This window comes from Vicugna pacos, chromosome 2, assembly GCF_048564905.1.
Source record: "Vicugna pacos chromosome 2, VicPac4, whole genome shotgun sequence".
Classification (NCBI taxonomy): Eukaryota; Metazoa; Chordata; class Mammalia; order Artiodactyla; family Camelidae; genus Vicugna; species Vicugna pacos.
Window position 1 is genome coordinate 24,031,261 of NC_132988.1, and position 26,676 is coordinate 24,057,936.

General features: G+C 36.8%; 1 long non-coding RNA gene across 1 annotated transcript; it reads left to right on the forward strand.

Annotated features, from left to right (window-relative positions):
• Positions 1 to 9,858: 9,858 nt before the first annotated feature.
• LOC140685611 (uncharacterized) lies at positions 9,859 to 26,353 on the forward strand. The gene is made up of 5 exons (XR_012058861.1): positions 9,859 to 9,995; positions 14,316 to 14,430; positions 17,708 to 19,275; positions 25,610 to 25,671; positions 25,807 to 26,353. It is a non-coding gene; the product is annotated as an uncharacterized lncRNA (long non-coding RNA).
• The last annotated feature ends 323 nt before the right edge of the window (positions 26,354 to 26,676 follow it).

A 26,676-nucleotide genomic window follows, 5' to 3' on the forward strand; every position in this document is an offset into this window, starting at 1 on the left:
GGAAAGGAAATGAGCAAGCCCGTGGTTATGAAATTAACAAGGCTTTAGCCACTAATTCCAAGACAAAATAAATAAATAAAGCATGCATATTTTATAACCTGGTTCCAGCACCACTAAGGAGAGCAAAATTATACAATTCTACCCAGAGAGCCTCTGCATGATAGCAGCAGTTTAATAATTAAAACTAAGTCCTTTTCAGAGCAGCTTGTTCCATCAGATTCAAGACACATTCAAGAGGTCTTTCCTACATTCCAGGGACAGTGCTGGTTCCATTCACTTTTACAGTATTATTTCTGACATATAAATTTCACCAAATATAGATGACTTGTAATTTTTAAAATTGACTTTGTATCATATCATCATTTCACACTCTGTAAATGTACCATTAGTTTTAGTTTACCAATCAATGTGTTCTTTTTGACAAAGCAGAGATAGAAGAGAAAAAAAAAGAACTGTGAAAGTTGCCAAATCATTTGCGCTGTTTTGCTCAGTTTTTAAAAGTTCAATCAATTGCTCTGTCATATGGAAAACTGGTCACCTAGCTGTAGATTTTTCATGCACGAGACTTGATATCCACAAATCCTCTTGCTAAATAATGAGATCTATGAGGCCTTGTTTGAACATGTGCCCCCCTATGGTTTGAGCTGAATGTGTCATGTGTGCTGTGGAATAAATAGCCCCACTGTTGGTTCCATCACCACAAGCTGACAGCCCCGCCTCGGCGCTGGTATAACGTGTTTTGTTTTGCTGTGAGGTAGAGTACTTAATCACATTAGGAGCTATTATAATCCCCTGGCCAATGAGACAGCTTGCTCTTTCTTGGTGGGGCCATTCCTCCTGGACCCCACTGCTTTATAAGTAATAGATTTCTGTGACATTGATGAGATGACATTATCCTCTCCACTTAGTTCCTTTCTGTCCAACAATTGGTCCTGTCTTCCTGCACCAGACACAGGAACATACAGGAGAGTTTTCAAATAGTTGGAGAAAAGAAAAGTTTCTCCCCATACATTTTTACTTAAGATACTGTTTTATTTATTTTGTACTCTGTGAAAACAGCTCTCTCCAGTATCAACCTGCTTTCCGATTTCTTAGGCTAGGATAGGAAAAAAATTTTTAAATGTACAGTCTGTACTCATATTACTCTAAAGTTTCTTATACAGTTCTGGGTATTAATAAATGGTTTATAAAATGACCTATGTCATTAGCTGACCCTGGTTTTGAAACCTGGCTTTCTCGTATTTTACTATGTAACTTTTGGAAAGTGACCCAAACTCTATGTAAGAGTTTACCTCTCTGTAAAGTATAAATGATAATAAATATCTACCTCTTTACATGTTTGGAGAAGTTACAGAAATAATGCCAGTATGTATTATTAATATATCTGTCACATAACTGCTGGTTCAATTATTGTCATTATTGTTACTAGAGAAGAAATTAGAAAAGTAGGTAAAAAGATCTTTGTCTAGAAAATTAAGATAACAGTTAACACCTTTACTAAATGCAATATATATTTTTCCATGGTAAAGTTGTACACTGAAAACAATAAAGTAACAGAGAAACACATACAAAGAAAATGCAGAGTTTCACATTAATAAAAATACTTGAATTCTAGCAAATCTAGTCTTAAAACATAATAACCAATATGTGAAAAAAATTGTTCATGAAGCAAACTACCTAATAATATATTAATGTTCACAGAGACCTATTTCAGCATTTACCCCAAGTACACATAGTTATACACTTAAGGGCTCTTTGTAAGATTTAACGGATTGGAAAGATAAGACAGCAATTCCTCTCCACAGCTCCCCAAAGGAACTCAAATTGAACCCATCAGGAATGAAACAGAATTCTCAGAAGCACAGGAAAATATCTGCAAAGATTATGACATCTAAGACACTATTCTCTTTTTCTCCGATATTGTTAAAAAGAAAAGAATCATACCTTTTCCAAGGAACTCTGACACTACATATGAAAGTAACTGGTACTGCCCACTAGTTCCGGCAGGTTAGACCCATGGTAGCTTTTGACACAAAATGATGTAGGTATCTTAGAAATAACTGTAATGATTACAGCAATGTTTTCAAAGAGCTTATGTCCCAATCTACTGAAGGTATACAAAACAAGCCTACGTAGAAATTTCATGGCTACTGGTGTTTACCAAAAAACATGACAACATTCTCTACTGAAAAGAGACCAAGTCAGCCTCTTTCCTGCCCATTTTGAGGGATGGGTACTGTCTAGGACTAGGGTATAAAGGTGGTTATGTGGCAGATGCACAGGCTTCCCATTTAAGATGCAAAAAAACCCCAAAACAGTCAAACAAGGAACACCCACCTGCATTCTGTATTTTTACTGTTTGCAAATATCACCACTATTCCACCTCCAACACACGCACAATACACAATACTAGTATTTTTTTTTTTTACCTTTTTATTCCTATTCCAGAAAAGATTCTGAGTTGACTATTTCCTGCAAATAGGGCACAGGTAAATCCTTTGGGAAGACTTATCGGAGGCCCCCAAGCCCTGGCCAGGTGAAGTGCAGTCTTTTCCCACCCAGTATGCCTACGCGTCTCTAACTGCAGCACCTGTTTGCTCTCTCCCTCGCATGCAAGTAGGAAGATGGCCAGAGTTGCGCCCTGGGCAACACCATTTGGAAATTGAGAACCAACTATACAGGGTAGTTGTTAGGATCAGTGAGAGACTGGGGGAAAAATTGTGGAGGAGTAGGAAGGCTTCAGAGAAGAGGGAACTGAGAAGTAATAGGGGAATGGAGGACTTCAGATTTGAACAATTCTGGAACCAGCAGAGTGCCCGTAATTAGGTGGGTTCATATGGAATTCAGTGTGATTAATCTCCGGCTTTCTCATGTAATAAGATTATTTGGAATCAATTGAGATAATAGATGTGAGACCATTTCATAAAAATTCAAACACAATATGAATGTGAAGTTTTAGTTGTAAGTGATGATAGCTATTTTACCAAATGAAAGGACGAGGGACATGGAAGAAGTTTAAATTAATAAGATATTAATTATTCTCTAGTTGAGTCATTTTTAAATTCTTTTCTCATTCCAAAAAAAAAAGGAGAGGGTAGTGTATGTGCAAAAAAATCCATTTGACCAAGACATCACATACCTCTTAATCCTTTAAACAGCACAGCAGATGCTTCAGTACCTCTTTAAGTCTTCCAAACTACATTACCACCGTTGCCTGAAGATTCCTCAAACTACTGGCAATTGAGGTTTTTCACAGGGGTTATAAGATTCAATAGACTATATTTGATAGCTGATAAATCCTTAAACACTCTGGCCTGGAGTGAGACGATTTTGCAGTCTTTTCACGTCCGTCAGAGACCACGCCAGCTCTAAGGACTTGCATCAAGGACTCCGCTGCTCCACCTGTTCTTATATGCTTGCCGTTGCCACGTGACTTTGGTAGCTCCTCCTTCTAGCAGGAAATAGCATATTTTCTTTCTTCTGATTTTGGCCTTGGCCTCGTGACTTGCTTTGGCAAACAGAATCCTGCAGAAATGACAGTGCGCCAGCTCTGTGACTCTGCCTCAAGAAGTCTTACAGCTTTCAAGCTGCTTTCCGAAACCGCTCCCATTGCCAGGAGAAGGGCTCGCCTTGAATATCCAGCTCATCAAAGGGAGATGACATACACGTGGAGAAGAGCTGCCCCAGGTGGGCCCAAGCCAGGTTAACCAGCCCGAAGATGTCCCACAGCTGCATGAGATAAACCAATTCTTACTTTGTGTGCTGCTCAGAACTTGCCGTTGCGTGTCATGCAGGTTTACTGAAGCAATTGTGAATTGATACACTGACCCTCCCAAGTCAATCACTTCTGGCGCCGTGGGAGTGAGGTCAGCACCAAGCCCTGCAGACCTTCTCCCACTTGGTCTCTTTTTTGTCTCTCTATTTACTCCACACGGCATCAACATAATCACTTCCCTATACAATCTGTACATTTCCCCTTTACAGCCATAAAAAGAAGTGTAAAAGAAACTTATTTTGAAATAATAATAGAGAAACTACAAGGTCCTTTTTAAGAAAAAGAATGGAAACTCCATGGATGGGACTATGCAACCCTTCTCACACAATCCCTTACATTCAAACTACTTTGAAATTTAAATTCATTGTTTAAGATGATCCAAACAAGACAAAACAGAGACTGAAAATGTGCCATTGCGTTAGCAACCACACCTCTTGACATGATACACATGAAGATGGTTAAGAGTGACTCAATTGTGTTCCTGGACGAGTAGGGAGATGCCTTTGGAATGAGGCAGAACCAGGTTACTGAAGTGAGGCAACAACTAACTGTATATGCTTAGGAAACTAAGTTTTCTAAGCATCTTTGTCTTCCTTTGCTGAAATGTGGATAATATCTATTTTTTTTCTGTTTATTAAGAGGGATAAATGAGAAAAACATATTGGAGTAATTTATTGTTGTTATAGGCAGCCTCCATTCTTTTCTAACCAAAGATATGTGTCCCACAGTATCCTTATTATGCTCTCCTAATTTTTGTTTAAACTAGTGATATTATATTGCATGGTCATTGCTACTACTAAGCAGTACAATTACCTATCGTAAATAATAAGACTTTTATTATTTTGTCAAAAGGAACCATGTGAAACTCAACTGAAGGAACTCAGGACACAAATTTTTTACCCTTATTTTACATGTCTGTATGCAAAGAAAAAAACCCTTGTGTTTTCACTTTGATTTGGGGTTCAAAAAACCCTAAAAGTTAAAACCAACACTCAGAGAAGCCTATCAAGTTTTTTTTCCCCCAATTGTGACTATTTCTTGTATTCCTCCCCTAAGTTCACAGGGGATGGCTGACACTGCTTTTCTTAACCATCATCAGCTGAAAAAGTTAATGATCCTCAATTTGGATCCAAAGACAGAATTTTCTCCCACAAAATCAAAATTGGTAAGATTATCTTGGATACCCACTGTGGGCAAACAAAAATTACATTTACTTGATTATATAAAAATTAACCAGCAGAGTATTTTACAAATACATGACTATAATGTTGTTTGTTCTAATAGTTTAGAAGTATAGCAAAAGAAATGGGTTACTTTTTTCCCTTAGAGCTCTTCCTAATAAGCTAACAAACATGAAAAACCGTATTTCAAGATTTTCTCTGCTATATAATCCCCCCTCGAATGCTTTCAGGCACTAAAGAACTTTGCAAAGATTAACCTTTGGAAAAAGTTGTCTTTCTAGAAAAGAATAAACAAAAGGAAAAAAAAAAACCTATGTGAAATTTCCCAGAGAAGCTCCTTCTGATTTACACTAATGGGTATGAAGATCATATGGAAAATTAAACACCAAAATCTAAAATTTCAGGGCAAGAGAATTTATGCACACAAATCCTATTACCAGCTAATGGGATTTGTGGGAATCCCCAGTGACCTACTTAGAAAATTTACCCCCTGTTGTTCAAGATGAATATATCATGCGAGCTAAACCAGAATAACACAGTCCTCCTGTTGGCTTTATCCCCAGTCTGTCAAGTGATCCCTCTATGATTTCTGAGAGATGCTGGCAACCATATCAGTCTGCATATCTGAGTGACAGTGCAAAATGACATCTATATTTTCTCTTTTAAGTTCTCCAAAACTTGTTTCAAATGTTTTTTTTTCAGTTTTCTTCCTTCCTCCCTTTTCCCTTTGCTGCCTCCCCTTTTCCTTCCCCTTCCCATCTTCCTCTTCTCTTCTTTTTTCCTCCTCTCTTCCTCCTTCTTATTCTTCACTGTAGGGAAGAAGCCAAGGAAGCACTAAAGCATTCATATTCTCTTTGTCTATACTTGGTTGAATGGATTGAGGCTTGTGTCCCAACAGAAGCACATACCACCGCTGCAGTTTCCGAACTCTCTCTGTGATAGACATACACACGTTTCTGGAGAGATAGTCATATGTGTAAGTCAGGCTTATAAGGGGCCGAGGAAACCGAATCACTGGAGTGACCAAACACGTGGAAGAGTCTGGTGGCAGTGAGATTGCGTCCCCCTTTGTATAATACTCCTTTGCCAAAACATCTGTTTTCTCTGGGACATGGGCTCTAACTACACTCATGAGGTCCTCTGACTGGATATAGAGTCATTCTCCAGACGGCATTGTCCCTCCTTCAAAAGGGCATGTTTTTGGGGGGCAGAGGGTATAGCTCAGTGGTAGAGTACACGCTTGGTTGCACGAGGTCCTGGGTTCAAACCCCAGTGCCTCTATTAAGGGAAAAATAAAATAAAATAAAAAGCGAAACACAGTCACCCAGAAAAAAAAAGGGGGGCATGTTTCTACTTACCAGCCAATGAAACATCTATATCCTAAAAACATATATCGCAAATTCTTTTTTAGAATATGCAGTCTGAAAACAAGTATACAAAACTAAATCAAACTAATGCACAAACTATACCTCCTTAAACATGAATTTTAAGATTTTTTTTATAAGAATTAAACTGATAATATTACAAAAACTACTGGGTAAGAAAAGAGTTTAGACGTGATATTCTTGGTATTACTCAGATCACCAAACATAATTTTACAGAGGGTTACTCTTATAAATTAAAGATGGGTAAAACTTAAAAGTCATTCAGAATTGGATTTATGTGAAGCCAAAATAATGATATATAATAAAATAAGATTCTTTATATAAGATTTTTTTTATTTAACATCAAAAGATTAGATTACTTATTTTTCAGCAACTTGACTTTTTAAAACATATGGAAATCACAATTTTGGAATATACAAGTTATTATTATATTCTTAGTTTATTTCATGTAGAAGGTGACTTTTTCTCCAAAATTTCAGAACATCTAAGCAGATGCATTCAGTACACAATCTTTGATTATTTCACTGTCTACTGACTTGTGTATATCCTTGGCCTCCTAGCTTCATTACTTTCACTTTCAGTATTGCTGAATGTTATTAGACTCAGGGATCATTAGATGCAATTTTAACTTTTGAGTTTCTTTCTTTAATCATTTGGTAAGGGTTGATATTTCATGAGTCTTGTTCTTCCTTAAAGATTTCCAAAGTTCAAAGATAAAGTTTTTTAACAGAATAAAACTCATTCTATTTTGTAATTACCATGTGAGTCCATGGACACTTTAATTTTTAAAAAAAAAAGGATTAAAAGATTTATTATGTGAAGTTAATGATCTATTTTTCATATATCTTGAAATATGCTGGTATTTCATAACTCTAGAAATTATTTCATCTTAACTCTTCATTACACATCAGTTCTTCTCAACTATCCAAAAAATCTTAAAATAACAAGAATAAAGAAGAATGATGAGAAACATTTAGAGGGATAATACAAAAGTGAAATAAATTGTTATTCTTCAGCTTTCTTACTGTGTTGTCTGTCCAAAGTAATGCATCATCTTTCAAGAAGGCATAAAAGAAATCTGCCTGTCATTATTTTTTGTAGTCTGCTTTTAGCTTTCATTGAACACAGTAAAATCTCTGAATTTTTTTCTGCCTATCTGAGCAAAGAGATGGATATTGACAGAGAAAGACATTTCACAATCATTAGACAAATCAGAAGATGAAGGCAAAGGGAATGAGAACAGACTCTGGACTACTATGGGATGGTGATATGGGTCATATAAGCAAAATCTCAGACTGCAGGTCTCCAGATTGATGAAACCTTACAAAACCTTTTCAAACTCAACATGGAAGAGGAAAGAATATACTTCTAAGGACAAAAAGGTAATATGGTTTTCTCATCCAGTTAGCCGATTATCAGGAAGAAGGACTTCATAACATAAAACTCTTGACAAAAATCTAGACATCACATTTTTCAGAAGGATGTATGACTATATCATTTCGTATTTTATGAAGCGTCATGCCAAAACCTACTTCATAAAAACGGTAACTGTCTTGATACTACTGTTAAAATTTGATAGTTTACTGTGACTAAATTATGATTAAATTTTTAATAAAAATTACATAAACTTTTAATTTAAATGTTTTACAGGTTACTTGTAAAATAAAATATTTTTAAAATTAAATTCAAGGTGTTCATTAGGCCCAGAGAGTAAATAGTTCTGAATATTTTTCCTGGCAAATTGAGGGTTAAGCTGCATATATTCTAAATGAGTTTGTGTGTTATAAATTAAAACATTTTAGCAAATCTAATAAAAGTATACACCCTCATCTTGACTTCTAATGTTGGCCAAAGAAAGAAAAAACTCAGACTGATCACTGCTATCCTTGGACCTGCAGGATATGAAAAACAGTAGAGTAAGGAGACAAAAGAGGAGGGCAAAGATGAGTGTTGCTGATCAAATTACCAACTAGGTTGGTTTCAGAATGTTTCATTAAAACTTTTGGACCCAACTCCCCAGTTCATCCCAGGGCAGCAACAACAACACTCAAGGCAGAAACAGAGTAATATATAATATAAAAAGATCCTTTGTTGTTCTGTGAGCATGTGCCACGCCAAAATTCCCACTGTGCACCTACATAACCAATTATCAGAATCATCATGTCAGTGCAACTACAGTGCACATACATTTTTCCTTATTTGCAGACCTGTAATTACTTGCATTTAGCTCATACTACTTATCTTAGAAAACAGCCATGAACATTTTTATTGGTTGTACACATATAAGTAGGCCTTATTTACTATTGAATAAAATTTATCAATCCAATTAAATTAACCTGAAAGCTATGTTGAGTGGCGGAGGTCCACATATACTACTTCCTTTGATTATATGGTAGCAAAACACATCCATCAGGTCCCAGGTCCCAAACATGTGTGTCAAGGACATTCAGCCTTACAGACAGCTCAGTTAAGTCTCATCTACTTTGTCTCTATTCATCAAACTCTCTCAACTGTGAACCATTAGTGGCAAGAATTGATTCAAAGTTTTTGGACAATATTGCCTTCAGCCTGGCCAGTCTCCTAGTTCCTGCTGTAAAATTCTAGCCTTATCCTTCACGTAGTCCTAAAATGAGCTTCTTAATTTTCATAGCTATTAGGATTCTACTGCTCCATCTTAAGAGAGGCGAACTAAGAGTCTAGACTAGAAGTCATGTTCTTTACTTCTCCCCATTTCTTTCATTTATTTGTATGAATCATAATAGCATTTTCCATTTATTTTTTATTAAGACTATTTTTAGAGCAATTTTAAGTTCACCACAAAACTGAGGGGAAAGTACAGACATTTCCCATGTAGCTCCTTTCCCCACACGTGCACAATCTCCCCTATCATCACTATCCCCCTCCGGAGTGGTTCCTTTGTACAACTGATGAACCTACACTGACACATAATCACCCAAAGTCCATAGCTTACATTACTATTCATTCTTGGTGTTGTATATTCTATCGATTTGAACACATGTATAATGACTTGCAGCCATCATTATGGTATCATACAGAGGATTTTCACTGTCCTAAAAATCCTCTGTGCTCTACCTATTCAACCCTCTCCCACCTGACTCCTTACAACCACGGTTTTTTTTTCTTTTTTCACTGTCTTCATAGTTTTGCCTTTTCTAGAATGTCATATAATTGGAGCATAAAGCATGTAGCATTTTCATATTGGCCTTTTTCACTTAGTAGTAATATGCATTTAACTTTTCTTTATGTCTTTTTATGATTTCACAGCTCATTTCTTTTTAACGTTGAATAATATTCCATTGTCTGTATCTATCACAGTTTATTTTTCCATTCACCTACACGGAAGCACATCTTGGTTGCTTCCAAGTTTTGGAATTATGAACAAAGTTGCTATTAACATCATGTACAGGCTTGTGTGGTTATAAGTTATGATCTCTCTTGGGTAAATACCAAGGAGTGAGATTGCTGGATCATATGATAAGAGTGTGTTTAGTTTTCTAAGAAATCACCAAAGTATCTTTCAGAGTGGCTGGACTATTTTAGAGTCCCATCAGAAACGAATGTGAGTCCTTTTTGCTCCACATCTTCACCAGCATTTTGTATCGCTAGTGTTCCAAGTTTTGACCATTCTAATAGGTAAGTAGTAGTATCTCAGTGTTGTTTTAATTTGCATTTCCCTGATGACATATATATGGAGCATGTTTTCATATGCTGATTTGCCAGCTGTATATTTTCTTTGCTGAGGTGTCTGTTAAAGTCTTTGCTCCATCTTTTAATTAGGTTTTTTGTTTTCTTATTGCCTAGTTCTTTGTATATTTTAGATAACAGTTCTTGACTGGATGTGTCTTTTGCAAATATTTTCTCCCAGTCTGTGGTTTGTTTTCTCATTCTCCTGATCATAATTGGACTTAAATTTTTATTCTCAAATGGATTTTCTATAAGAGGAGGAATGTATGGCATAAAACACACAAACAGGGAGATGCACTACAGCAAACAGTGGAAATGAACTTGATTTTTCTAATTTAAGAAATATTTTAGAGAACCAACTACACATAAGGTTCTATGCTAGTCTCCTGGAAGAGATGAAAAAGTAAAACCAACAATCAAAACAATACGGTAAGAGTCTCAATAGATGTTTATATTGGACTTTAACATTCTGTGGGGTCAGGAAGGAGAATGCATGAAGCCTTCATGAGAGTACAGGTAAAGATTCACAGGGAGGGTGAAGATTATTAAGATAATAATACTGTTCTAATTATGTGTCTATCAAATTGATCAATTTGCTATGTCTCCAAGTGGTAGTGGGCCATTCTCTTCTTGTCAGGCTCTTGGTATTTCCCTTTATGTTTAGATGAGAGCTGCCTTCTGTGAAATCATTCAATAATTCTCCTGGCCCTCGGAATGAAACATTTATTTCTTTATAAGTCTCCCCCACCGAAGCCTCATACTTCCTTCCTAGGAAAAAAAAATGCCGATAATTTTGGGGTCTTTCCTGAATAAATTGTTCTTATTTAGTTAATTAAATGTAATTGTTAATTCACTATAACTCTCTGCCCCTTGAATAAATCTACAAACCACTTCATTCCTATTTCCTTGCAAAGTCTCTTTTCTCTTCTATGGCACCATCCCTTCTAGCAGCTTCTGCTGACTTACCATTCTAAATCCATTTTTAATTTTATAACTTTTACAACACAAAAGCATAATCCTCAGTAAACCCAAGTAGGAGATGATTACTGTTGGTAAATGCTTTAGGGTTTATCCAAATAGCGCTGTTATTTTGTAAATTTCCATACTCTTGATAGGCAAGTTGAATGCATGTTGAATTCACAACCATTTGTATGTGTGTGCGTTTCAGTTTTCAAAGATCTGTGAGTGCCATATGTAGAAAAGAAATCACACAAAGGCAAGCTAATTAGAAAGAAACAGCCCAGAGGAAACAAACCTGGACTTAATGGTGGCTGCCAACCTTAGAAAGCAAATGTCATTCTACCGTAAAATCCCTGAACATTCCTTTCTTTTTCTGAGGCTCTCAGGATCAGAGGAACAAATGCTGCAGAGGTAAATAAAAATCCATGTAGCCACAGCAAATGTTGTTTGTGTAGACCAGACCCAAATAACCACATTGGTTCAGAGCCGAGCTTTTTAATCAGAGACTATTTATGACCAACTAAAGATGTCTTAATGAGACAGAACCACAACAAAAGGGAAGGTATATTAACACAAAGCTTGTTTATAAGTTGGCTGGAAATCATTATTTTTATAGGAAGAGTTTCAAATTTTGTTATTTTCTACTAGTACTGGATGACTACTGAGTAATTTACAAATAGAAAAATAAGAATAAGTTAATGAACTGGCAAAAAACACGGAGTTGTTTTTTGGAAATGTTACCCAAAAAATTCAAGCAAAACCACTCAAACATGTGAACATGCAAAATCTGTTCTTTGTTTTACACGTATGCTTTCTTGTTACCGAGTTGTAAGATACAAGGTGACTTCCTTTCACTAATGGAAGTCCAAAGTTCATCTTGTCAAGGCTGTACTAGCATTTAATTCATCATAGAACAAATGCTGTCTTGATTATATCATGCCATAACTTTGAGAAAATTATTTTTGTTACTTATTGGAGTTGCCAGGTAAATAACTTGTGGTAAACTGATATTCAAGGGATATCACATTCTCGTTCATTGAAACTTGTAAAATTAAAAATGGATAAAACTTCTTAGCTCCAAAGAATTAGAGTAAAAGAGATTCATGATTTTTTAACACATACTATTTGGGATGTATTGCAGAAAATATGATTTTTAAATGCTTTATTTTTTCCTTACTTACTAGAACTTTTTTTTTTTCCTAAAGAGTCCTATTGTTTACCATGTTAAAAAGATGAAAACCAGAAGATAAGGTAAAATAAAAATCAGCTAAACTAGCTCTGGTTTAATTAGTAATTTTTCTCATTCCCTTAAATGAAGAGCCTACAGAAATAGTAACATTTTCATAAGAAACTGGAGATTCCAAACTGAAACCATATGTCTTGTTAAGGCTAGTCCTTAAGCTCAGGAAATACCAATTATCTTCATTTGTTGTTTTTTTTCTTTTAACTCCTAAAAATGTAGGCATGGTTTTGAATTCCAGTTTGGCAACTATATGCAATTCCCCATCAGTGTCACTCACTTTAGTGCCTTTTATCTTTTTCTTAAAGTTATGTTTGATCTTTTCTCAAAGATTTTTTTTTTCTGAATGAAAGGGGGAAAATGTGATTTTAGTTCACAGTTTAGTTTTGTGTCTTTCTTCACATACTCAAGCCAACTCTGTGCAAGATCGGAAATATCTTCTATTCTCTGCTATAGTTGAGTTTTATGACTGCTGAAGACTGTTCTCATTTTTAATTTTACAGGCATTTTATAGACTAAAATGTGCTATTTTTTGAGTATCAATTCCCCCTAAGTTACTTACATGGAATTTCTAATAAAGAATAAATAATAAAAATAATTAGAATTAAAGAAATATATCATTTTGCTTCTTTTCATTGGGAGATATTTTTAAATTCCTCTTTTCTACTAAAATTTCCTGGCTGGCATTTCTAAACTTATCCAAGAATAACCTACATTTACCTTTTAAAAATTTTCTGGTCCATAACTATTAATTCATTCAGTAAATATTTATTGACTAATGTATAGGATGAGGAATATGGTGGTAGAGTATCTCTATACAGGCTTTCCATCTTGGGCACAAGTGTTATTTAACAGTGAAGAGCTTCTTTTGTTTTTCTTTTTTCTTTTTCCTGCTCTCATTCACTCTCCTTCACATAAAGCAATGCGTGGTGCGTGGCATACTATTAGAATTTCTTCTACCGGCTACTCTTCTTCTATTACTATTAGTAGATTTCAGTATCTGGTTTTCAAACATCCCAGAGTTTTGCCTACATGTTTGAAATCAATTGTTTAACAATTCAGAAACAACCAGAGCTAATAGCAGTCACTAATATTGATACAATGCTGTGCAGTTTACTATTTGTCTTTCACAGATTCTAAGCAGTTGCCTCAAGTCTCACTCAAATCTTGTGCCACTGGTTTATTGTTACTTCTTCTTGTCAATCCTGAGTTAATACATACAGACACATTAATACATATAGACAAGGTCAGTGCACTAGAAAATGGCAGAATCAGGATTGAAACCAGTACCTCTGAATTTTAAGTGCATTATTTCAATGTCTTTTCATGAGCCTCTTCTCTGTCTCTGAAACTTTGTACTACATTGGGACAATCTAGTAAAACTTAGAAAATAGGAAAAAATCAAATTGTTGTCTAATTTTATAAGTATGGTTAAAATGTAAGTGCTTTAGATTTCAATTTTTACGTTTATATGAGCACAATCATCTTGAATATCCTTCTTTTGTACTTAATTTATCATGGACCAGATTATGAACCCCAGAACTTTAGAAATATGAGAAGGATTAGAGATTATCATGCTCATAACTCACTCTTATAAATAATAAGGGTGTGCATAAACTGTTATTAAATGTATACAATGCAGTAGAAGGCAATATGGCCCTATGTCAGAAGGGCTACAAACCGCAGTCTGTAGTAGGGATGTGTTAAAGAAACTCCAGGCCCAAAATGAGGTCACTTGTGCTAAGCCCATGTCAGTAAACCAAGACTTAATACCTAATCTAATTGCAGTTACCACGTCCCAGGGGAATGTAGTCTTACCCAGTCAATCTGGAATTGGTCAGCACCAAGGAGATGGTCTGCCACATAGCTCCTTCCATCCCCTATAGGTAGGTTACCTAAGTTTGAAACAGTCAACTCTTTCTCCCCTTCTGCCTATAAAAGCCTTTCACTTCATACAGCTCCTTGGAGCGCCTCTCTACTTGCTAGATGGCTGCTGCCTGATTCATGAATTACTCAATAAAGCCGATTAGAGCTTTAAATTTCACTCAATTGAATTTTTGTTTTTTTAGCAGTTTTGGTGGCAGCAATGGGATCTAAAGAGAAGTTCTAACAGCATTCAGGGACAATGAGAAACACAGGCATGATATCCGCAAACCCCATTTTCGCCATTTCTGAGAGATGTGGGTGAGTTCCCTCTTGGTTCTGAGCTCTGCTGTCTTTGTATTGAGCTCCCCATCTAATTGGTCTTCCAGTCAGTTCCCCATTTGTCTGGAATCACTATTTCCACATTGGGAGCTTGAACCACAGTTTCCCATTTGATTGGAAACCCCAGCTCTTGGTTCTGTCCCAAGATTCCACATTGGGAACTGCTGGTGGTGTAGTCTGTAGCTCTCCATTTGTTTGGAATCCTTCCCCAGATTCCACGATGGAAACTGCTGGTGGCAGCTGCAGTTCCCCATTTGTTTGGAATCAGTCTGTAGATCCCATCTGAGGTCTCAATCCTTTCTTCCAGTTCCAGGTTCCACACTGGGAGTTGGTGGTGCATGCAGGGCCTTTTTCTTGGCCAGGCTGCAGAAATTGGTTACTGCAGACACATTTAGGTGCACATGCTTGTTTGTCTTCCTTTGTGTATATAAAGGTTAACTAAAAGAATTGAAATATTTAATTTCTAGAGTCAAGATGTGCCACCTTCCAGCACATCTACTTATTTTATATCTAAGAACTATAATTCCAGAAGCTGTAGGTATCTACAAAAATGGCAAAAATCTTACTGTGTCCTAAGAACTTGGTCTGGTTACTGTCAGGTTGAGGGTCTCAAAATATGACCAGACTCAAAACTATGACAGATTCAAAAAAAGTGGGTTAAATTTCATTTACAGCTAGAGTCCTACCGAACTGCTACCAGCCCTCAGGGGAGTTACAAGGGCCAGTAGAAGGAATTCCAATTAGATAAGGTTACTTTAAAAGTGCACTTAAAAACAAGGTCTTCTGAATCAAACAAACAGAATGGGATACCTATTTTACCTGATATGCAGAAGCCTCCAAAAAGACTTCAAAATTCCAAAATAGCTTCATTGAAAGATTTGTTGTAAAAGGCTAATGAAAAAAATTAGAGATATAAGAGGTACCTAAAACAAAAGATTGTAAGACTAACATAACTCCTGCGGTTCCGCTCCTTCCTTTACTTGGGCACTCATTCTAGTCATTCTCTTCCTGAATTGTTTTTCCACTCTAAAAAGACTACAGAACTAGAAACAAAAGTCACCAAGTGAGTGGCCTTACAGACACTTCCACAACTTCCCTCGAAGGAGGACTCCATATGGGGGACCCCGCCTCTTCCAAAGTTGATGAGACTCTGAGGGATTTTTTTTCTGGTAAACTCTTATGTTATTCTATTTAATAGCCAAGGGGAAAATAAAATAAAATTAAAATTCATAACAGAGTCAGCTCTCCCAGATTTCTGTCAGTAGTATCCAACAGAGATAGAAAAATAAAATATCTTTTGCACCCTTTTGGGGGATACCTTTTGAGTCCAAGGAATCATTCAATATTTTCAGATATATTTACTGTTTGTCCGGCCAAAAAGTTGACAAGATATTTAAAAGGTTTTTTATTAGGTAGTTCTAAGAGTTGGTCAGCTATTGAAAGCTGATATTTAGAGCCTGATAGAAAAAATTTTAAGCCTTCTACCCAAAACAAATTGAAGATAATGCCATTGGATGGAAGATCAACCTATGACCTTCTTTGAGTTAGTTGATTTTGATTGGTGTGGGTCTTAGGGACCATGGCTCTGAAGTGCCCTCCAAACACTGGGAATTATTCTGCTCATTATAATCATAATAATCTCTCTGGTACATTATATTCTCTCAAAAGCTTTAAATGTGTGTTGGTAGCCACTGCCTATTAAGCAAACAATCTCTCCAAGCCTGGAATATCAGAAAAGGAATGAAAAGGGTGACTAATTTAAGGATTGTGAGCCTGTGAATATCACAGGAATTAAGCAAAAACATCATGACCTGTGGATACCACACCAGAGGGTCAACAAAGCTGCAAGAACTGGAGTGGTAGCTAAGAGTCGCACTAATGCCTTAAATTTTGATCACATCCCTCAGTTAAGCTGAGAGTCTGATCAAAAGTGGGGAATTCATTAAAAAAAAATGGGGTCCAAAATGGAGTCACTTGTACTAAGCCCCATGTCAGTAAACCAAGACTTAATACCTAACCTAACTGCAGTTACAACGTCCCAGAGGAATGTAGTGTTAACTGGTCTGTCTAGAATTTTCTGGTCAGCACCAGTGAGGAAAATTGCTAAGTGGGGTCCTTCCATCCCTCACAGATAGGTTACCTAACCTGAAATAATTCACTCTTTTCCCTTTTCTGCCTATAAAAGCCTTCCGTTTTGTACATCTCCTCGAAGCACCTCTCCCCTTGCTAAATGGGATACCCTCCAATTCACGATTGTTCAATAATAAAACCAATTAGATCTTTACAATTTACTTGGCTGAACTGTTGGTTTTTAACAGAGATAATCCTCCACTATTTTTGTGAGTTTAACAGTTTTTCTTTTGTAAAACGGTGATAATGGTATCAGCCCTACCTTCTTCAGCTTTTTTTTTGAGGATCCAATAAACTAACATGGGTAAAATCACTTTGTAAAAAAGAGTCATAAAAATATAACCTATTATTATAAAGTATTCATGTAGTGAGAATTCTGTAATATTTGATTTCTATATAGCATGTTCATTTCTTACAATTTCCCTTGGAAAGAGGTTTTTTTTTTTTAATTGTGTCAAACAGAAGAAAGCAAACTGTGATTTAGTAATAAGCAACTGGGAAAAAAATACAGCCTCCTAGCCTGCTAAAGAAACATATCTTGTGCATTAAATTTACTTAAAAATTAATGAGAGACTTGGAGTTTATAGTTATCCTTCATTAAAACTCCAACTAGATAGAGTAGAAAAAGGACCAACTGCTATCTGAAAGCCTGTTTTTCAGATTTCTGTTTCACAGAACAGATCAGAATCTCTAAAGGAGACTTAAAGGAGGGAAAAATCTTCCAAACGACCAGGCCCTGAGAGCTGTGTAAAATGAAATGGAGGCGGCAGGACAAAACCTCTCAGGATCGAACAGAGGCCATGTAAACAGATGTGGCTGCAGTGAAGAGAAAAGGTTGAATGGTGGCTTTGTTGCTTGCTCTCTGTTTGTACCACAGAGGGTCCTCTCTATACAAATCTTCCTGGCAGATGATGGACCGCATAACTCTCAACGCCCGTGGAAACATACAGAACCTGATCTTTGCTAAACACAGGCACTCTCGGCTCTCGGCTCTGTTTATTGGAATGGATGTTTATTTTAATTAATGTTTCCCATAAGGCCCAACTTTCATGGTAACTGTGAAAGAGAATTTATGAAGAACATAACTGAAAAGCCAATGTAATTTTGCTTTTTAATCGGCTGACAGATAACCATCCATCTCAGACCGCATGGAACAAAGGAATACGCTATCTATGAGTTTCTAAAATTTGCACTTATTATTGACAGACAGTAAGTGATTTGAGCGCTAAAAGAGAGAAGGTATGTTCTCGGTAAAACTACTTCTGAAAAGGAGCCCTGTTAGGAGGGGAGACAATGTGTTGAAATGAGCAACATAACCTTCACTCTATTCTTAAAGATTCCGGGGGAACAGTACGTGGCACTGATGAAGTGCTCTACACACGTCCGCTGATTTATTTCATGAGGAACTGCACTGTTGCCTACTTATGAAGGAAGGTCAGACACCAGAATGTGGAAGCCTGCCCCGGTTCCTTTAAATAACCTGAGCGGCCTGGCGTTCCGTGATTCGGGATGCCTTGTCCAAGGTTGGGTAGGTGGACAGCAGTTGAGAGAGGTGAGGGGGTTGACTTTTATTATACTCCTATTTTCATCAGATAAAATCAACACCAGCCACCAAGGCCGGTAGTAGCCTACAGCCATAAAGCATAAAATGTTCCTTCATAAATGTATATGGTCATCTTCAACTCTTCCCCTGTAGTAGATTTTTATTTCATATGGAACAGAATAAATGAGTCTCCTGAAAGCTGGTGGATTTACAGCTTAAATTTACTATTCTTCTAGCGTGGTGTTAACTTCACTAATAAAAATGTTGTGTCTGCTTTGCAGAAAATTCTCCACTGAAACAAGTCATGCATATCTGGGCACAGGAGAGGGATGCAAGTTCAAGAACAAGAAATCAAGAAGAAGGGACACTGAGAATGTGTCTCTTTTCGTAAATGACATACTAAATGATAACAACAAAAAAAGGCAGAATCTTAGAAACTACAGTTAACTTATTATAATCAGGAGTCTCTCCTTAATGCCTGTATCCTCTCATATTATCCAGATATTGTTCTTTCATGAGTTCCCTAATTTATGTAGGTGTGGAGAATGATTCTTTAGGAGAAAGGGAAAAAAGGATATGGTCTTCTGGAAATGTATCTTTTTTCCCTTCCACATTTCAACACGTGTGTGATGTTTTATATGCTCTCTGGAGATATTTTAAAGTGTGTAAAGAAGATGGCTTGCTTCAATTCTTTAATTTCTTGTTCTGCCACACACTCTGACTTTGTCATTAATAAACAAATATGATTTGGGCGCAGAATTAAAAAAAAAATTGAGGGAAGGAGAGTGGGAAAGGGGCACACTAAGAGAAAGAATTTCAATCTGAGGCCCAGGGAGCTCTCTCTTTCTCTGTCTATACAGAGCCAGCCCTGTCAGCTTCCCTTTGGTCCTCACCGACCACCGACGGGGCTGGAGGCCCTTCTATACATGGCCGTGTCTCATGCATTCATGGGCCCTCCGACACCACAGCCTCTTTTGTTTGGAGCCAGATCATCGCCCTCCCTGCTCTCAGCTGCCATATGGTGCAGTGGAGACCGAAGCACAAAGACAGACAGGGAGAGCGAACGGCTGAAAGAGGACAGGAAGAAAGAAAATCAAGAGCCGGCAGATGAAGCTGATTTATGTCCAGTGTTCAAGGGGCAAGCAGGCAAGGTGGGGCTGAGAAGTGAGAGGGTACGGGGCGACACCAAGGGAGCATGGGGTGAGGATGTTCTTGGAATACGAAACTTCTCACAGATAAGCAAGCAGGCAGTTTCCTGGGAGAGGCAGGCTCTGCTTATTCTCCAAATATGGAATTTAAAACAGAAAATGTCCACTGCAGTGGTTTATCTTTTGTTATCAGTTTTAAAATTATTTCTATTCTTTCTCATGATCAGGGCTTACATTATTTTATTCTGTCATAATGATATGGTTAACAAAACCACACATGCTGTGGTTTTATGCATATTCTCACATTCCTGCTCTGAGTTAATTTTTAATGTTTTGTAGAGCCACCCTCTTCATAGGAAAATTGTAATGTCTGTATATTTTTCCCCTAAGTCTGGAGATGTACTCTTCAATAGTTCTATGAACACCCGATTGTATTTTGGGGGCATCTGGGGAGCCTACTTTTTCAGGAGTCGATGGCCAATCCTGTTGAGACACAATTCCTACTTTTATTGTGAAAGCACATGAACATTCCTAATTTATAGGCTTGCATATAAATATTTTTAAATTTTAAAGTCAAAGTGGCTAGAACACATAATGCTAATATATCTAATGCTAATAGATATATTAGCATTTTGAAATGCTAATGCACTTTCAAAAAAAGTTTATGCTAATTAGGGTGAAACATTTGATTTTCCCGCCACTTACTTTCTACCTAATACAAAGTACTGCCGTATTTATTATGTTTCATACGCCAGAAGGGGCAGAAGTATACCTTTCTGCTGTAAGAATACCTTGATAGTTTTGATCATTTCTTCAATGAGTAAGTAGTACAGTGAGTAGTGCAGCTGGCCAGTATGTCATATTCAATTCTGACCTTATAATGTTTGATAAAATAATGTGGTGTGAGAATTAGTATTTCACACGTGAAGGCATATATGAATATCCAAAAATTACAAGGTGATATAAGTTATCAAGTATTTATTTCAGATATAATTATTCAACCTATCATAAAGAATAAAGACCCCTTGAAGTTCCGCCTTTGACCTGAAGCCCAGCACACACACGCTGCTAGCTGCACTCCTGGACTCTGACAGCTCCCTCTCAGTATGCATGGCTAATGTTTCCTAACCTCTCAGTCTCTTAAAGTTGGAGTGAGCCAGCTGCTCAGACTTTGGATTTGTTTTCATCTCCATCTGCACTTACTTGGGGATCGTATCTAATCTCATGCCTTTAAACACCATCCACATGATGACAGCACCCACATTCACACCTCCTGAACTCTACCTGCACATTTCTAGCTGCCATCTCGGCATACTCTTGTGTTTGGCTGATAGGCATCTCAAACTGAATGTGCCCCAAACTAAATTCCTGATCGGTACCCACTAAGCTTACTTCTCTTGTGGGCTTCCCATTCTCAGTCAACGATCACTCTAACCCACTAGTCCCTCAGATCAAAATGCTTGACATCATCGTCTCCTCTCTTTCTCTCACAGCACACATCCAGAACATCAGCAATCCTTGTTGACTCTGTCTTCAAAAAATATCCAGAATCCAAACACTTCTCACCAATTCCACGGCTACCATTTTGGTCCAAGCCACCAGTGTTTTTCTTCACTGAATTTTTGCAATATCTCCTTATTTGCCTTTCCAGTTTCATTCTTGTTCTTATACCATATTCTCAATAGAGCAGTCAGGGCACTCCTGGTAATACTTTCTTATGTTATGTCTTGTCCTTCTGTGTATAAAAACCTGTGAGCAATCTGCCACCCGTTACCTCTCTAACCTTGTCTCAGTCATACCACCTTCCTTCCTGTCTGCAAGTGCACCCATCACATTCTTGCCTTTGCACCTGCTGTTCTGTCCGTCTAGAATGCTCTTTCCCCAGATTCCCTCACTTCCTTTAAGTTTTTGCTTACATGTTATCTTCTCGATGAGACCTTCCCTGACTCTCCATTTAACATGTTAACCCTCCTTCCAGCACACATCATCCCCCTTTCTTGTTATATCTTTGCCATAGCACTTTTCACTTTCTAACTTCCAAAAGAAATTTTCTTCCTGTGAGAATAGCAGCATGCGGCACTGGAGTCATTGAAAATATATAAGATACGTCTTCTTGTGAAGCCTAAATTATAGTTACCGTGTCTAGTTACTATCAGAAATAGATCCAAAAAAAGGCTTCATTTTTTTTCTACTTAAATTTATATGATTCACCAAAATACATTCTATACTTGCTAATCTTCTTTTTTCTCACCCATTTCCAAAAAATGAAGAATTGATCCATGTTAGATTCCAGGATTTACTCTTCAGTTCCCCAAACTAAACAGACTTTAAGATAAAAGGAAAAATAGCAATAAAAGGGAAGTTAAGAGTAATATTCTATACACAGAAAAGTAACTGAAAGTTAGAAAAATGAAAGTAGTAACCTCAATTAGCCTAAATATTATCCCCTGAAACAGATAAATTAAATGAAAAACTTAGAAAAAATATGCATTGCCATTATAACCAAAACACTAGATATATTCTGTAAATTAAGTAAATGGTGAGAAGAAAATATTCCTCTGTTTGGAAGTAGACAAAGGTTCTAATCAGTCTATTACTTGTCCTCATTTTTCTTCTACTGCTGCTACTGTGTGTTGCAAGAACTTGCTGAGGACAGGTTCTCTAGTGAAAAGGTATTCAAAACATGGAAAGAAGGTCATTTGAATTCATACATCCAAACAAAATCACCAGAGGTTACTTTTATGTGGAAGAGCCTGGGTGCTGGAGTCAGCAGCACTGGTTAATACCCCAGCTCAAATGTCTAGTTAGCTTAGTCAAGACTTAATTACTCTAAGCTTGTCCTCATCTGGTATATATGAACGATAGCTACCTCAAACCATTGCGGTGATGATGCTAATAGGTGCCTCTAAGACACGTTCTGACGCATAGAAAGTACTCACAATAGTGCATGTATTGTCAGTGTTAATCTAATAATATACAAAATGATATATAAAAGAGGTATGGAAATCACTTTTAATCATGTTTCTCCTTTTAAAATTTAGAAGTTCATGATATTTCAATTTAATTTTACATAACGTGCTCTTTATAGTTTTAACTGGAGCAATGAAAAAAAACAGAAATCTTGATTAATAATAGGGACACCTGGCACCTTGATCATCATTATGTTTCTTCTCAAATGAATCTTAAAATATATAGAATCTCTACCTGATAGCATGTAGAGAATTTCCTGGGCTCAATCTAAGGCTTATCTAATATTCACAATTTGATTTCTTTAATTTTTCAAAAATGAAGGTAACCTATTTCTGGGAATCAGCATGAATTTGTTGTTGAATTCGGAAACTTTGGGGAGCTTCAGTCCATGAGAAACTGAGGGAGGGTATGGTTGTTAAAAGAGTGCTTTTGTTCTATTTTTGTCAGCTCGGTTTGCTATAACCAGACACCACAGACTGGGTGGGTTAGACAACAGACATTCATTTCTCACAGTTCTGGAGGCTGGGAAGTCCCAGAGGTGCCTGCACATTCAGTTCTTTGTGAGGACCCTTTTCTTGGCTTGCAGACAATAGTCTTCTCCCTGTGTTCTCATATAGCAGAGGGAGAGAGACAGCTCTGATGTCTTCCTCTTCTTATAAGGACATTAACCTCATCATGGGGCCCCACCCTAATGATCTCATCTAAATCTGAATACTCTCAAAGCTTCACCTCCAAATACCATCACATTGTAGGTTAGGTCTGCAAAATATCAATTTGGGGGACACATTACATTAGGTCCACAACACATTACCAAGCAGCAGATAGGTAATGAATTTATGAAGTGATGGAAAATATTACCGGTAAGAATAGTGATGCTGACTTCAGATTAGAGACCCCATCCTAGATTTTTTTTAGGCATGTCTGCTCTTTATGCTTATAGTTATCATCTCGATTTTGCCTAATGTATCCACTTTTCTTATCTGCTGTGGAACTATCCTAAGTGCTGCGGCTATTATTCAGCACTTTAAGCCTTACCACATTATTTGAAGCAGTAGGGTACCAAATTTTACATTGTCCTCCTCTCTTCCTTCTTGCGGTGGTTTCCCTTTAGCTCACTGTACATAAACTGTCTAAGCAGCCTTGTCTATTCTGGCAAATGATCATTAATATACGTCAAAGATGGCAGATGTGCTAAGTCCAAGGTCTTCTGACTGAGCAAACCATCCCCAGTGTCATATGACATCTACAAAGCTCTGTACAAGATATTAAACTAGGCATTTTCACTGACTTTCCCTCATTTAATATTTGTGTTACTTTTATGACATGTATTGCATATATATATTATATATATATATAAGTTCATGCTGATTCCCTGTTTTTCAGCCACTGAAATTGAGATCAACAGTGATTAATGTATCTTGTCTCAAATCACACACCTAATATAAAAAGAGATCCAGAATTGAACTCATATCTTGTGATTTCAAGTCTAAGCAATTCCATTATGATAAGCCTAATATCAAACAGGACTAGGTGACACAAACCTATTTCATATTGACAAAAGCTGTCATCTAGAAAATTGGACACTACCAGTACATTAGAGGACTTAAATTTGGAGCTCTTGTTTTCTTTCTGTGTACTGTCCTCTCACAAGGTGTTCTGGACTTTTTGGCTTACCGAATATTCATTTCAATCAGTATATTTTCACATAATGTACTGTCTAAAAAACCATGCAACAATAAACTGATATATAACATTAAGAGTCTGAGCTATGACCATCTTTAATTTCACCTATTGTTAATTGTAATCCAAAGAAAGGCCATTGGAGCCAAGCCTTAAAAGACAAAAAAGGCTTTTCTAGTGAGGATATCATGTTATACAATTTATTTGAAGGAAATACCCTCTCAACCTCATCTTGACCCACAGAACTCTGTCTGCCTGCTTTGTGTTTGTATGAAAAATCTGCCTCTCTTCTTTCTCAGCTGTCACTGGAGTCATTACAACTAGGTCCTCTGCAGCTCTTGAGTACACCCTTCATGAAGGAATGAATGAGTAAAAAGTGAGAAATATAGCAAAGAAGTTATATGGAGACAAAAGTAGTAGAGAAGAGAGGGTTGGTGCACAACAAAGAATTATGGCTCAGAGATAGCATCCTCTACCTCAAACCCTAGGTCTGGCATTCATTAATAGTAGGACTTTGGGCCTCTTTGAAATTAATTATCCTTATGTTCAACACAGGCATCTTAATAGCATTTACCTCAGAGGATTTTTACAGTGCATAAATTATATAGTTTATATGAATATGTGATTGAAATATAACAGGTTCTCAATAATTATTAATTTATTTTCTTCATGTAAGTTTATTTATTTATCCAAGTAGGGTATAAATTCCTTTAGACCAAGGTTTCCATTTTAGCATTCTTTACCAAACAAGGTTTAGCATGGTGCTTGTCATATAATGGACAGTGAAAGTGACTAGTCATAGAAAGTGAAACTACAGAAAGAAAAAAATAGAAGAAAAAAATCTGTTAGAAAGGAAATAAAAATCAACATGTTAAGATATCTTCAGTTAGAGACTCAGACATTTCTCTTTCTGGGTCGTAATTTGCTTAGATGAGGTGCAGAACAGTTTGAGTATAAACTTTTCAGTCAATAAAATTTTTTTCCCAACTTTTCCAAGAATGGATCCAGTTTCAAAGGGCCTTTTTTCAAACTATATATTTTACTTTCTAATTTATCTAAAACTGAAAATGAACCCATTTGTGCTATTTACTGAGAGACAGGGATTCCCACACTCAACCATGTTTCCCTCTCTCTCTCTCACGTGCGTGTGCGCACGCGCACACACACACACACACACAGCTCAAACTTTCAATGTGTTGACAAATTCATCCTTCACAAAAATATAATTTGAAACTCAAGTCTTATTGGGGAAACTCACAAATTAACTGAGGTGAAATAATTGCATTCATTTTCTTCTGTTTTTCTAAGAGGACTGACACAGGCTGTGATGAGGAAATATGACCTTCTCCACATGTTTTCCATGAGGACTATGTTTGTTGTATAGTCATGGAGTTAAAAGCAAGCTTCATTCCCTGGTGAACAAAAGTAATTTGAAAAATGAGCCGGAGTAGTCAAGATTGCTATTTTTCAGTCTGCTTTAACCACTGGCAGACTATTTTTATACCAACTGTAGAGATATTCAGGTGAGGCAGACACCCCAGAGAATATTGGGGAAACACTTACTTTCACATGGGTATTACGTTATGCCCACTAAAATATTTGAATAACATCATTCTTGTTTCAAATGTAAACAACTTTCAGTCTATTTGGTACAGTGCCTGAGTCTAATGCTTCTTTCGCCATCCAGATCTCTCATGAAGGATATCCACTGAGATTTTTTTCCTTCACTGTTGCTTGAACCCAATTAAGGTAATACTATCTCTGTTTTGACTTCTGATGAAATTACCGAGGTTTCACTTTCTCTAACAAATACTCAGATCTGTTAATGAGATCAACGTTACTACCTGTCTAACTAACTTTCATTTTCTGGAATTCACACTCTAGGCATCTCCAATGGGATGTGGATGGGGTTCAGGACGCTTTACCCCCAAATCTGGCACCTTCTTATATTATTTTAAGCTGAAGGAAACTGAGAAATGGCAAATGCTGGAAAGACTCTCTGACCCTCTCCATTGAAGCAGGGCGTTAGATCCTCATGTGAGAGCTGCCCTCCCTATACCCAGAGGAAAGAAGTATCCTTATCTCTGAAGATGAGGAACATTTGGAAGAATCTCAACCAACAGACCTTCTAAGTTCCCCTAGTTTACTACAGCAGGCTCATACCCTTTGTCCTATTTTCCCACAACTTTCCACAGCATACAAATGTTCAGGTTTAACTGTTTCTGCAGGTCTTTGTCATGTACAATGTATATTAAATAAGTTTGTATGCTTTTCTCCTGTTAATTGGTCTCTTGTTACAGAGACCAAGCTAGAACCTAGAAAGGTAAAAGGAAGAAGATATTTGTTCTCCCATACAATGTCTTACTGAAAAAAAGCACTGTTACTAAAAATAGTAGAGTAAAAATTGTCTCTAACTCCATAGCTGAAGAAATTGAAGATTATATATAGTTATATTAATTAATGTATTTTGTAATTATAAATTAACAGACAATAGTTCAAAGAGAATGAATAAAGTTATGTTTTGAATTAAAAAAAAACTTTTCTGTATCTTAACCTTTATTTATTTGTATATTCTCGTTTCTAGAAGCTCTCTGGGCAGTCTGACTCAAAGCCAAGATGGGATGCAATTTATTAACCATAATAGCTCTTTGAGTCTTAGATTACTAAAAAGTGTTCCCAAAATTCTTGAGCAATTTACTGGTTGGAAAAGGGACATTTAGCTCTAAAGAGCCTACCACTGAATATGAAAATCTA